The sequence below is a fragment of the Nicotiana tabacum genome, chromosome 9, assembly GCF_000715075.1.
Source record: "Nicotiana tabacum cultivar K326 chromosome 9, ASM71507v2, whole genome shotgun sequence".
In the NCBI taxonomy this organism is placed as follows: domain Eukaryota; kingdom Viridiplantae; phylum Streptophyta; class Magnoliopsida; order Solanales; family Solanaceae; genus Nicotiana; species Nicotiana tabacum.
Window position 1 is genome coordinate 56,007,151 of NC_134088.1, and position 12,993 is coordinate 56,020,143.

Here is a 12,993-nt window from a genome sequence, read left to right on the forward strand (position 1 = left end):
CACTGTAACAAGGAGGCATGATAGCAAAATAAGGTACATAATAGCTTAATGTCTACCCCAATCATGAATAACCATCGTGTACGCATATACGCTCGTCACCACGTACGTGCGTCTCCCCCAACATATAGCAAGCATCGTAGTCTACGAGGAAAATACCCTCAAGCCAAGCCTAGGCAAGATACTTACCTCAAAGTGTGAGATCAATACTCCAAAAAGCCCTTGCCTCATGAATCGGCCTTTGAACAAGTCAAATCTAGCCAAAATAACTCAATAACGTCAAACAAGGCTACAGGAGTCGATTCCAAGTAATAAATCTCCAATCATTATCAAATTGTAAAAAGTCAACCAAAAAGTCAATCCGGGATCACTCCCCGGAACCCAACAAAAGTCACAACTCCCGACTACCCATCCGCATGCGAGTCCAAATATACAAGTTTTATCTAAATCCAACTCCGAATTCGGGTTCAAATCTCCATTTTTCACTCTCCAAAATCACAGTCAAAATCCCCAAATTTCTCTTTCAAATCTCATAATCTATGTGTAATAATTCATGAAAAAAAAAGATATAATATCACAATCAAAATTACTTAACCTCTTGCCTTGTGTGAAAATCCTTTTCAAAAATTATCCCTCTCAGAGTTTAGGGTGTAAAATATGAGAGAATGAGCTAAATCTCGAAATTAGAACTTCATATAGTCTGCCTAGCGATACCCTTTGCGAACGCGGCCCATGCCTTGTGTTCGCGAAGCACAAACCAGCTCCTGCCTCAAAAGACACATCGCAAATGCGACCAACCATCCGCGAATGCGATGCACTACCAACACAAGCCTACATGAACGCGAGCCTGATCACACTAACACAATGGCTAATCCCCAGCCGGCTCCTAACCAACCTTTTCCCTATGCGAACACGAGCCCATCGCATGCGAACGCAAACAACGTCTCCAACCCTTCAGAAACGCGACATTGTATGCGAACGCGAAGGACAAAAATCACATCTGCCCAAATAAGCCTCTGCGATCGCAAGACCTGCTCCGCGATCGTGAAGCATACCAGACACCAGCAGAAAATTAGCAATTCAACCAAGCTCTGGGTGATTAGAAACTCACCTGAGCCACCTAGGACCCCGTTCAATCATACCAACAATTCTGTAAACACTACCTGAACCTATCCAAATCCTCCAAACACATGCAAGATCACCACATCTAAATCGACGATCAAACCATCAATTGAACTTCTATTAGGTTCATAAGCTTCTAAACTTTCAACCAAACGTCTTATTCCTATCAAACCAACTCAGAATGCAACCAAACTTTGCACACAAGTCCCAAATGACATAACGAATCTATTTCAAATCCCAGAATAATAATCGAAACCTGATATAATCAAAGTCAACTCTCAGTCAAACCTAAAAATCTTTCAAACCTTCAATTTTCCAACTTTCGATAATTAGAGCCAATACATCCTAAGAACCTCCAAATCCGCACATACGCCTCTGTCCAAATCCCCATACGAACCTAATAGAACCATCAAAATATCGATTCGAGGCACACAAGTCTAACCTTGGTCAACTTTTATAACTTAAGCTTCCAACTATGGAATTAAGTGTCCAAATTCACTCCAAAATATTTCCGAAACCAAACCAACCATCCCCGCAAGTTACCCAACAACAAATACACATGTGGAGAAATATCAAATTGGGGAACGAGGCTAAAATTCAGAACATGATCGGACGGATCGTTACAGTGGGAGAGACTTTTAATGATACAACTAATTTAGGGATCGTTTGGTATGATGGATAAGCAAAAATAATTCTGAGATAAAAAATTAGTACCACTTTATTCCTTATTTGGTTACTAATCCTATGAAGAGTTAATCCATGATTAAAAATAGTATCGGGATAACTTATGCATGCCAGAGAATGGAATAGTAATCCCAAGATAAGTTATTCAAGTTAAAGCAGTAAAATTAAAAAATTCAGGATTAATATAACATATCAAACAGTCAATAAAATAATAATAATAATAATAATAATAATAATAATAATAATAATAATAATAATAATAATAGGATAACTAATCTTAACATAACTTGTCTCCAAACCAAACGACCCCTTGGAAAGCCAATTTTTCTGCATGCCACGTCTTCTTTTTCTACTTCCACATTCACTTTTCACCCCCTCTACCTCTGCCTTCTCTTTGCCATCATGTCATTTACCTCAAAGACTCGAGAGTCCAGACATAATTACTTAAACACCTTCTTTCCCTGTTGAACATCAATTATGAAATGGTAAACAATTGAGATTAATATAGCGTGCAAAAGAGTGGAGGTTGAATCCTCTCCCCCTTCATTTTCAATCTTTCTTGGCTCAAAGAAAACTGGATAAGCATTAAGATCCTCAAGTTGTGGATCCATGCTTTTTAGACGTCTAAGAGTGGTAAATGTGTAATTTGCCTACATCTTGCAAATTGAATCAAATCTGAAATGTGGGTTTTTAGATCTATCAGTGTCATATGGACAATGATTAAGAAAAATTATTTGAAGTGATTGTTGTACTTTTATGTACGATATATTAAAAATAGGAACCCCTCAAGTTAAAAGTCAAATTGCAAAATTATCCTTATTTTAGTAGCTTTATACGAAATTACTCTTTACTTAAAAATATTTTTTAGAAAAAACAAACGGAAAACCCTACGCATACGTGCCTCTCTCAACAATCGCACCCTTTTGGCCACAGACGCCTTTTTCAAAATGCCTTCAGCTAAATTTTGCTCTCTCAAAATTAAAGCAACATGTGTGGAATCAAAACTCTACTCCAACACATTCTTATTTTTTTTTTTACTTACGACTCCTTTGGTACGAGCGATAAGGAATAATTAATCCCGAGATTAAATTTTATCCCATGTTTGGTTGGTAGAAACTACGGTATTATTAATCTTGGGATTGTAATATTTTTTTATCCCCTTGAAAATGTGGAATAACTAATCCCGGAATAATTAATCGTGGATAATTTTTTTCCAACCAAACTACCCCTTAGTCTTTTCCTACTCAATTTTTCTAATCTCTTCTTTATCAGATATTTGGCATTATTACTATTCCATCTTCCCATGCCTAAATCCTAGCAAAGTCAAGTTGTAAGTTCCTTGATTTTGTTCTTTCTATGATTTTATTATAATTTTACTTTAATTAGTTTCCGAATCATTGTTTACTTCTCTGAAATGGTTAGAATTTAAGATGACTAGCGTATAAATAAAGGATAACTGTCAAATTATTTAAATGGTTACTTAAAATGTCATTTTAAATTTTTTAAATACTCTATTTTCCTACTAACAACTCTTAATTACCAAATCGTCATTCATTAAAAGTCACAACCCTTGGAGAAAAGAAAAAGCCTAACTAATGAACATGCACAGACGTCTTTGTCAGCATTATGCTTTAGCAAGTTTGCAATTCTCAAGTGAGAATTGAATTCTGATAGTAATTCAAGTATTCGACACAAGCATCTTTGTTACATTAAGCATTACACTTTTGCAGTTCTCAAACGCATTTATTTAATTCTGATAGTAAGGCCTTCTCTCTCTCTTAAATTTTGTGGCTTTTCCTGGACCGAGATGTTTCCGTATTAGAAATATCACATAACTAAACTATGGTAATTCGCAGTTAGAGGCAAAACTTCAAAACAAACTTTAGGTAGGTGGATAATATTGTATACGGTCGAAATTGATTTCGGCCTTCGTATGATATCGAAAATGAAGCCAGCCTTCAAGACGAAACCAATAACTTGACGCCAGGGCCGGAAGGCCGCTTATCGATGCCATGGAAGCTCGAGTCGGAGCACCTGAAGCTCGGATCGAAGTACCACTAGACGTTAATTCACATATGGCCCTTGAGGCGAACCAACGTTCTGAACCTGAAAATAGCGTTCATGGCGGTACTCGATCTACGGCTCGAGACACCCATAACGTTGAGAAAAACGGAGTCAGCTTGCGTATGATTTTTGAAATGCCGCAAGCCCAACAGGTAGCGATAGCTCAGCTGCAGAGCCAAACCCAGACACCAAGCAGGCCAAAGCCCAATCCACCTCAAGAAATTGCCCACAGAAAGGAGCCAGTCGTAGTAAGATCAAACGAGCAAGAATCGGGGACTACTCCCGAAATTGCTAAAATACTTGAGGAGCTCACAAAGCGGATCGAAGCAAATGATAAAAAAGTAGAAACATATAACTCCAGGATCGATCAAATCCCGGGGGCACCATTAATGATAAAAGGGTTGGATTCCAAAAAAATTGTGCAAAAGCCTTTTCCCTCGAGTGCAGCCTCAAAACCAATTCCGAAAAAATTCCGTATGCCCGAGATTCACAAATATAATGGAACTACCGACCCCAACGAATACGTCACCTCTTACACATGTGCCATCAAGGGTAACGATTTAGAAGATGACGAAATCGAATATGTGTTGTTGAAAAAATTCGGAGAGACCCTATTAAAGGGAGTAATGATTTAGTATCACAATCTGCCACCGAATTCCATCGACTCATTTGCGATGCTGGAAGATTCTTTCGTAAAGGCACACGTCGGTGCCATAAAAGTCGCAACAAGGAAATCATACCTTTTTAAAGTAAAACAAAGGGATAATGAAATGCTGAGGGAATTCGTGTCCCGATTTCAAATGGGCATGGAGTTGCCACCAGTCATAGACGATTGGGCCGTTCAAACTTTCACCCAAGGGTTGAACGAGCGAAGTTTGATAGCATCACGTCGGCTGAAACAAAATTTGGTCGAATATCCAGCTGTAACTTGGGTGGATGTGCACAATCGGTATCAGTCAAAAATCAGGGTCGAGGACGACCAATTAGGAGCTCCTTACGGATCAGTACATCCAAACAGGTCGGTTATTAAAAACCAGAGGGACATCGACAGAGAGCCAAGGTCGAACAGAGACCGATATCAACCATACACCACAAATCGAAGGAATAATGATTCGAGACGCAATTCTGCCCGGAACAATCGAAGGAGTGATCAAGGACAGAATTCTCGGGGACTTATGAGCAAAAGCGGTTTCGACAAATATGCCGATCCTATAGAGGCACCTCGATTATCGGAATATAACTTTAGCATCGATGCATCGGGCATTTGTATAGGAAATCGGAAGGATCAAGGATACTAGGTGGTCCAGACCAATGCAAACCGATCCCTCCCAAAGACACCCGAATTCGATGTGCAAATATCATGTCACACATGGCCACAAGACCGACAATTAAAGGAGGAGGTAACTCGTCTATTCAATGAAGGCCACCTTAAAGAGTTCCTCAGCGATCGAGCCAAGAACCATTTCAGAGAGAGAGACGCCAACAAAAAAAATAAACAGGAGGAGCCTCAACATATCATTCATATGATCATCGGTGGGGTCGACACTCCACACGAACCCATACTCAAACGCTCAAAGATACCAATTGCTAGAGAAAAATGAACCCGAAATTACGTGACCGAAGACACTTCATCATTCAACAACAAAGAGGTCGAAGGCATCTCTCAGCCCCACAACGGCGCTCTGATAATTTCTATCTTATTAGATAAAGTTCAAGTTAAGCGTATTTTAGTGGATCCATGTAGCTCTGTGAATATCATCCGATCGAGGGTAGCGGAGCAACTCCATCTGCACAATAAAGTCGTGCCCGCAGCTCGGGTCTTAAACGGCTTCAACATGGCCAGTGAAACAACTAAAGGGGAGATTATTCTACCGATAAACGTGGCCGGGACCATCCGAAATACCAAGTTCCATGTAATCGAGGGTGGCATGAGGTACAATGCCCTACTCAGAAGGCCTTGGATCCACAATATGAGGGCAGTACCTTCGACTCTCTACCAAGTAATAAAATTTCCGACGCCGGATGGTGTAAAAATAGTGTATGAAGAGAAGCATGCTACGAGGGAAATCTTTGCGGTCGATGAGGTAACGCCGATGTCAACACTATCAACCTCGGAAAGGTCAAGCATCAAAGGTAAACGAGAAGCTAAATAGCAATCATAGCCACCAGCCTCAACCGAATCGGGGAAGGTGGAAATAGAAGAAGAAGAAGAAGACGAGGACATCAAGGGTAACGATTTAGAAGAAGACGAGGATTTTCTGATCCCTCGAACTTTTATCATCCCCGAAGATTCTGACACCACCGAATCGACAGTCGAAGAAGTGGAATATGTTATATTGATCGAGCACTTACCCGAACGAAAGGTATACCTGGGAACGGGATTAACCCCCGAACTCAGGAAAAAGCTTATTTAACTTCTTATCGATAACATATATTATTTTGCTTGGTCCCATTTAGATATAACAGGGATCTCGCCGGATATAACGACGTATCGGCTAAGCTTGGACCCTAAGTTTAAACCGGTGAAGCAAAAGAGAAGACCCCAGTCCGAGGTAAAACACGCATTCATAAAGGACGAGGTAACTAAACTTCTCAAAATAGGATCCATTCGGGAGGTGAAGTATCCCGAATGGTTAGCCAATGTAGTTGTAGTACCTAAAGAAGGGGACAAACTTAGAATGCGTGTAGATTATAAGGATTTAAACAAAGCATGCCCCAAAGATTCTTTTTCGCTGCCCAACATCGATCGCATGATCGATGCCACGACCGGCCACGAGATCCTTACTTTTCTCGATCCCTATTCCGGGTATAATCAAATCCAAATGAACCCGAAAGACCAGGAAAAGACTTAATTTGTCACCAAGCATGAAACATATTGTTATAATGTATTGCCCTTCGGGCTAAAGAATGCAGGAGCTACTTACCAACACCGAGTGAATAAAATGTTCGAGGAACAAATAGGTAAATTAATGGAAGTTTATATTGATGACATGCTAGTTAAGTCCCTGCGCGCAGAGGACCATTTGGCTCATTTGCAGGAAACATTCGACACTTTGAGGAAATACAACATGCAGCTCTACCCCGAGAAGTGTGCTTTCAGAGTCGGTTCGGGCAAGTTCCTCAGTTTCATGGTATCAAATCGGGGGATCGAGATCAACCCCGATAAAATCAAGGCCATCGAAGACATCGCCATTGTGGACAGTGTAAAAGCCGTGCAGAGGCTAACAGGACGGATTGCTGCCTTAGGCCGATTCATTTCAAGGTCGTCAGATCGAAGTCACAGATTTTTCTCTCTACTCAAAAAGAAGAGCGATTTTGCTTGGACCCCAGAATGCCAACAGGAATTAGAAGAATTGAAGTGATATCTATCGAGCGCACCACTGGTTCATACTCCAAAAATAGACGAACAACTTTACTTGTACTTGGCAGTATCGGAAATCGCGGTAAGTGGTGTCCTAGTTCAAGAAGAGCAAGGTACGCAATTTCCTGTTTATTATGTAAGTCGAACCTTAGGGGAAGCAGAAACTAGATATCCACACTTAGAGAAATTGGCACTTGCATTGATAAGCGCCTCTAGAAAGTTAAAACCGTACTTTCAATGTCACCCCATATGCGTATTAACCACTTACCCACTTCGTAATATTTTGCACAAACCAGAACTATCGGGCCGATTGGCCAAATGGGCCGTCGAACTCAATGGGTATGATATCGAATATCAACCCCGTACGGCCATCAAGTCTCAAATTTTAGCAGACTTCGTGGTCGATTTCACGCCAACTCTCGTACCCGAAGTTGAAAAGGAACTCTTGTTGAAATCGGGTACATCCTCGGGGGTATGGATCCTTTTCACAGACAGGGCTTCGAACGTGAAGGGGTCCGGGCTAGGCATCATTTTAAAGCCCCCTACGGGTAGCACCATCAGGTAATCTATCAAAAATACTAGATTGACTGGGAGCAGAAGTCATTGAAGCCAAATGCGACTCTTTACTGGTGGTAAATCAGGTAAACAAAACCTTCGAAGTACGAGAGGATAGAATGCAAAGGTATTTGGACAAACTGCAGGTCACTTTGCACCATTTCAAAGAATGGACTTTACAGCATGTACCACGAGAACAAAACGGTGAGACCGATGCACTTGCAAATTTTGGATCATCGGTCGAGGACGACGAGATAAGCTCGGGGATTTTTGTTCAACTCTCGAGATCCGTGATTGAATAAGGTCATGCCGAGATAAATTCTACAAGCTTAATTTAGGATTGGAGGAATAAGTACATTAAATACTTGGAGAATGGAAAGCTACCGTCGAATCCTAAATATTCGAGGGCCCTATGAACCAAAGCTGCTCGATTCACATTGGCTGCAGATGGAACATTATACCGAAGGACATTCGATGGACCATTGCCAGTATGCTTAGGTCCAGGAGACACCGACTATATCCTACGTGAGATTCACGAGGGTACTTGTGGAAACCACACCGGTGCCAATTCATTAGTCTGAAAAATAATCAGGGCAAGGTATTATTGGATTGATATGGACAAAGATGCAAAGGAGTTTGTTCGAAAATGTGACAAATATCAAAGATTTGCACCAATGATCCATCAGACCGGAGAGCAACTTCACTCGGTCCTATCCCCATGGCCATTCATGAAATGGGGAATGGATACCGCCGGCCCTCTGCCATCGGCCCCAGGTAAAGCTAAGTTCATTTTATTTATGACTGACTATTTCTCTAAATGCGTTGAAGCACAGGCGTTCATGAAAGTAAGAGAGAAAGAGGTTATAGACTTTATTTGGGATCATATCATATGTCGATTCGGAGTACCCGCCGAAATAGTGTGTGACAATGAGAAATAATTTATCGGAGGCAAAGTGACAAAATTTCTTGAAGACCACAAAATTATAAGAATATTATCAACACCTTATCACCCTAGTGGGAACGGACAGGCTGAATCAATGAACAAAACTATCATTCAAAACCTAAAGAAAAGATTGAACGACGCTAAGGGAAAATGGAGAGAAATCTTACCCGAAATTCTTTGGGCATATCGAACAACATCAAAATCTAGTACAGGGGCAACCCCGTTCTCCTTAGTATATGGCTCCGAAGCCTTGATTCCAGTCAAAGTCGGGGAACCCAGTGCCAGGTTTCGATATACAACAGAAGAGTCAAATAACGAGGCTATGAATACTAGCCTCGAATTATCGAATGAAAAATGAGAAGCTGCTCTCGTCTAATGTTTTGCGTCAAGGCTCGAGCCAACTATATGAGCATGGTTTGTTTTGACCATTTGGCTCTTATAAATTTTCCTATCGAAACCGTGTTGTTATGAAGTAACTTTCTTGCATCAGAACTTGATATATTTGAGGGCTAATGCCCCCCAGTATTCCCCTCAGTATTCGAGGTAGATTGTAAAGAGGCCTCGGATACCGTCGAATTATTTCCAAGTTTAGCATGATCAATGGTTGCCTCATTAAAAACCTTGTTGAAAAACCCATTTGGGATAAAACCAGTCTAAGGGAAAAAGAGTGCAACGCGTGCTTTCAGATCTAGGGCTTCGTATTCGAAGGATCCATTCTTGCTCCTGATCGGGCTCCTGCAAGGGTTAGTTTCAAAATATAAATAAATATGGGAGGGTCGTACCTTAGCAGTAGTATCGTTTTAGGTGTGACACATTCCAATTGCTTGATAGTTGTTTGCCATTTATAATACCAAGCTTGTAGGATCCTTTCCCGACATTTTCGAGAACCTGATACGGTCCTTCCTAGTTTGGACCCAGTTTTCCTTCGTTTGGATTTCGGGTACTGAGGGTGACTTTTCTTAGCACTAAGTCCCCGAGCTTAAAATGGCGAAGTTTGGTTCTTCGATTATAGTATCTTTCAATTCGTTGCTTTTGGGCGGCCAACTTGCAAAGAAAGTTTTCTTCTTTACCGATATCTTATATCCAAGAAACATTCCTCTATCTCGAGATTTATTATGCAAATGGGATTGAGGTAAATCAACGAGTTTGAGCAGCACTCACTCGACCCTTACGCCTACGGGCTACATAACCTCGAGTTCGAATCATTCACTCGACTACTAAGCCTACGGGCTACTTTTATTTCGAGTTCGATCAAGCACTCACTCGACCCTTACGCCTACGGGCTACATTACTTCGAGTTCGAATCATTCACTCGACTACTAAGCCTACAGGCTACTTTTATTTCGAGTTCGCACTCACACGACCCTTACGCCTACATGCTACATTACCTCGAGTTCGAATCATTCACTCGACTACTAAGCCTACGGGCTACTTTTATTTCGAGTTCGAGCAAGCACTCACTCGACCCTTACGCCTACGGGCTATATTACCTCGAGTTCAAATCATTCACTAGACTACTAAGCCTACGGGCTTTTTTTATTTTGAGTTCGAGCAAGCACTCACTCTACCCTTATGCCTACGGGCTACATTACTTCGAGTTCGAATCATTCACTTGACTACTAAACCTATGGGCTACTTTTATTTCGAGTTTGAGCAAGCACTCACTTGACCCTTATGCTTACGGGCTACATTACTTCGAGTTCGAATCATTCACTCAACTATTAAGCCTACGGGCTACTTTTATTTTGAGTTCGAGCAAGCACTCACTCGACCCTTACGCCTACGGGCTAAATTACTTCGAGTTCAAATCATTCACTCGACTACTAAGCCTACGGGCTACTTTTATTTCTAGTTCGAGCAAGCACTCACTCGACCCTTACTCCTACGGGCTATATTACTTTGAGTTCGAACAAACACTCAACTCGACTACTAAGCCTACGGGCTACCTTATTTAGAGTTTGAGTAAGCGCTCACTCGGTTATGAAGGTTACAAAGTCCAAATTCGATCAAATTTCCTATATCCTTATGAAAACATTCATAAGGCATGAACAAAACTAAATCTTCACAAGGCAGGAAAGAAAACAGAGGAAAGTCGGTAAAAGAAAAAGATTTATATATATATACAAGATTGTTTACATGATTGATTGCAACATAGAAACTAAATGCTAAGTTTCATGGTTATCTCCGGGAGCGGTTTATTCTCCATCGGGCTCCTCCCCGCTCTCGGACCCATCATTGTCATCATCATCATCATCGTCATCATCAGAAGCCAAGGCTTGAGCATCGGCTTCAAGCTCTTTAGCCCTCTTTATCTCTTCAGCAAGGTCGAAACCTCGAGAATGGATCTCCTCGAGGGTCTCCCTCCGAGATCGGCACTTAGCAAGCTCAGCAACCCAATATGCTCGAGTATCGGCGGTCTTGGCTGCCTCTCTTGCTTGTACCTGGGTAACTTCAACATCGGCCCGATAGACGACTACGAGTGCATCCGCTTTGGCCTTTGCCTTTTCGGCGTCAGATTCGGCCTTGGCAAGTTCAGAGGCCAACTGAGCCTCGAGCTCCTCTATTCTTCTTGCTTGAATCGAGCTTTTTCCTTCATACTTTGAAGTTGGCTTTCGACCGATGATAATTGGGCTCGAGCAGCCTCTTTCTCTACAGCGACGCGATCCATACCTTCTTTTTACTTCAAGGTCTCCGCTTGTATCACATCGACCTCCTCACGAAGTTTCCCGATCATCTCAATTTTCTGCTGCAGCTGTGTGATCGAAACATTAGCCATCATTCCGGTATCGAGCCCATAGGCTTTTAAAAGTATCATTACCTACTCGGACAAATCGGTCTGATCTTGGTGAGCCTTGGCCAACTCAGCTCGAAGGTCTTTAATTTCCTCTCCCCTTTGCCTTAAGAGGATTTTAAGGGAGTTCCTCTCCTCCGTGACCCGTCGAAGGTCGGCCTCGTATCGACGCAGCTCGGTTTGAAACCGAGAACATGCTTCTCGATGAACTGATGCGGCCTGCAAAGAAAGAAGAAACAAAATTAGAAAAGAAAAACAAGCATAAAAGCATTACTAACAAAATGAGTCAAGGCTTGCCCGGTTCAAAGCCTGCTGCACTCCGATGAAAAAATCCAACGCATCACTAGTATCGACAACGTCATCAACACCGGCAAACAAATCACGAAAAGGATCATCTCCCTCATGAGATCCATCTACCTCAAGGGCCCCCAAAGCTTGGGCTTCCAAAATCTCCCCTTCGGAAAAAGTAGGGAAAGTGGGTGAGTCTTCGATTACTACTGCCCCAAGTGAGTCGCTTGGGGTGTTCTCTTCGGTTCGAAGAGAGTCAGGAACGGCCCCCTCAGGCATATCCATTATCCGTTGAATTCGATAGGAGATATCCTAGATTCCCAACGGCTAGGGGACTTTGCCCGAATCTTTCTCCGATATATCCTCAGTTCGAGGCGGAGCCTGGTAAACCACCATCGACCCAGCTGCGTGTGGGGCATCAATGGTTTTCTTCATTCGGACCGCCAGCGCGAAACCGTCATTTTCTTCTTCTTCTTCTTCTTCTTCTTCATCCCTTAGATGCAGAACTGATTCTACAGTCAAAGGAATGGTATTCTTCTTCGGCTTACGAGTCGTCCTCTTCTTCGGTTTTTGGTCTTCTGGAACGAAGGCCCTTTTTTCTCTTATTTTTCTTCACTAGCTTTGGAATAGAGGCCGAAGCCTCCTCCTCGATGGACGAGGGCCTCAAAACAGTATTTTTGCCCACACCTACACACGAGAAAGATTTATTAAAATATATGGAAAGCATCTTGTTCGAACTACCAAAAAATATGAGAAAGGGGCTTACCATGATTTTTTGCCTCCCATCGGCCCTTTGACAAGTCACGCCATGAGCGCTCGGCGTATGTGGAGGTTGAAACCAGATCCCGTACCCAGTTCTTGAGATCGGAAATTGCGCCGGGCATTCTGGGAATCGCTGTATCACAAAAAAAGGGATATCAGTGAGAAAAGAAATAAACCATCCAGCGTCGATCCTTGTCCTAGTATATACTCGAGATTAGAGCCTTGGTAGCTCGACGCTGAAGTTTTATTAACCCTCCTCAAAAAAGGCAAGGGCGGTACAATCAGATGAGATGATAGAGTGTGAAAGGCATCCCCTCGATTTTGTTCACAAAGTATCAGATCAAAATAACGATCCGCCAAAAAGAAGGATGGATCTGGCCTAGAGTTATTAGGTATTTACGACAAAAAATCTATGATAACAGGGTC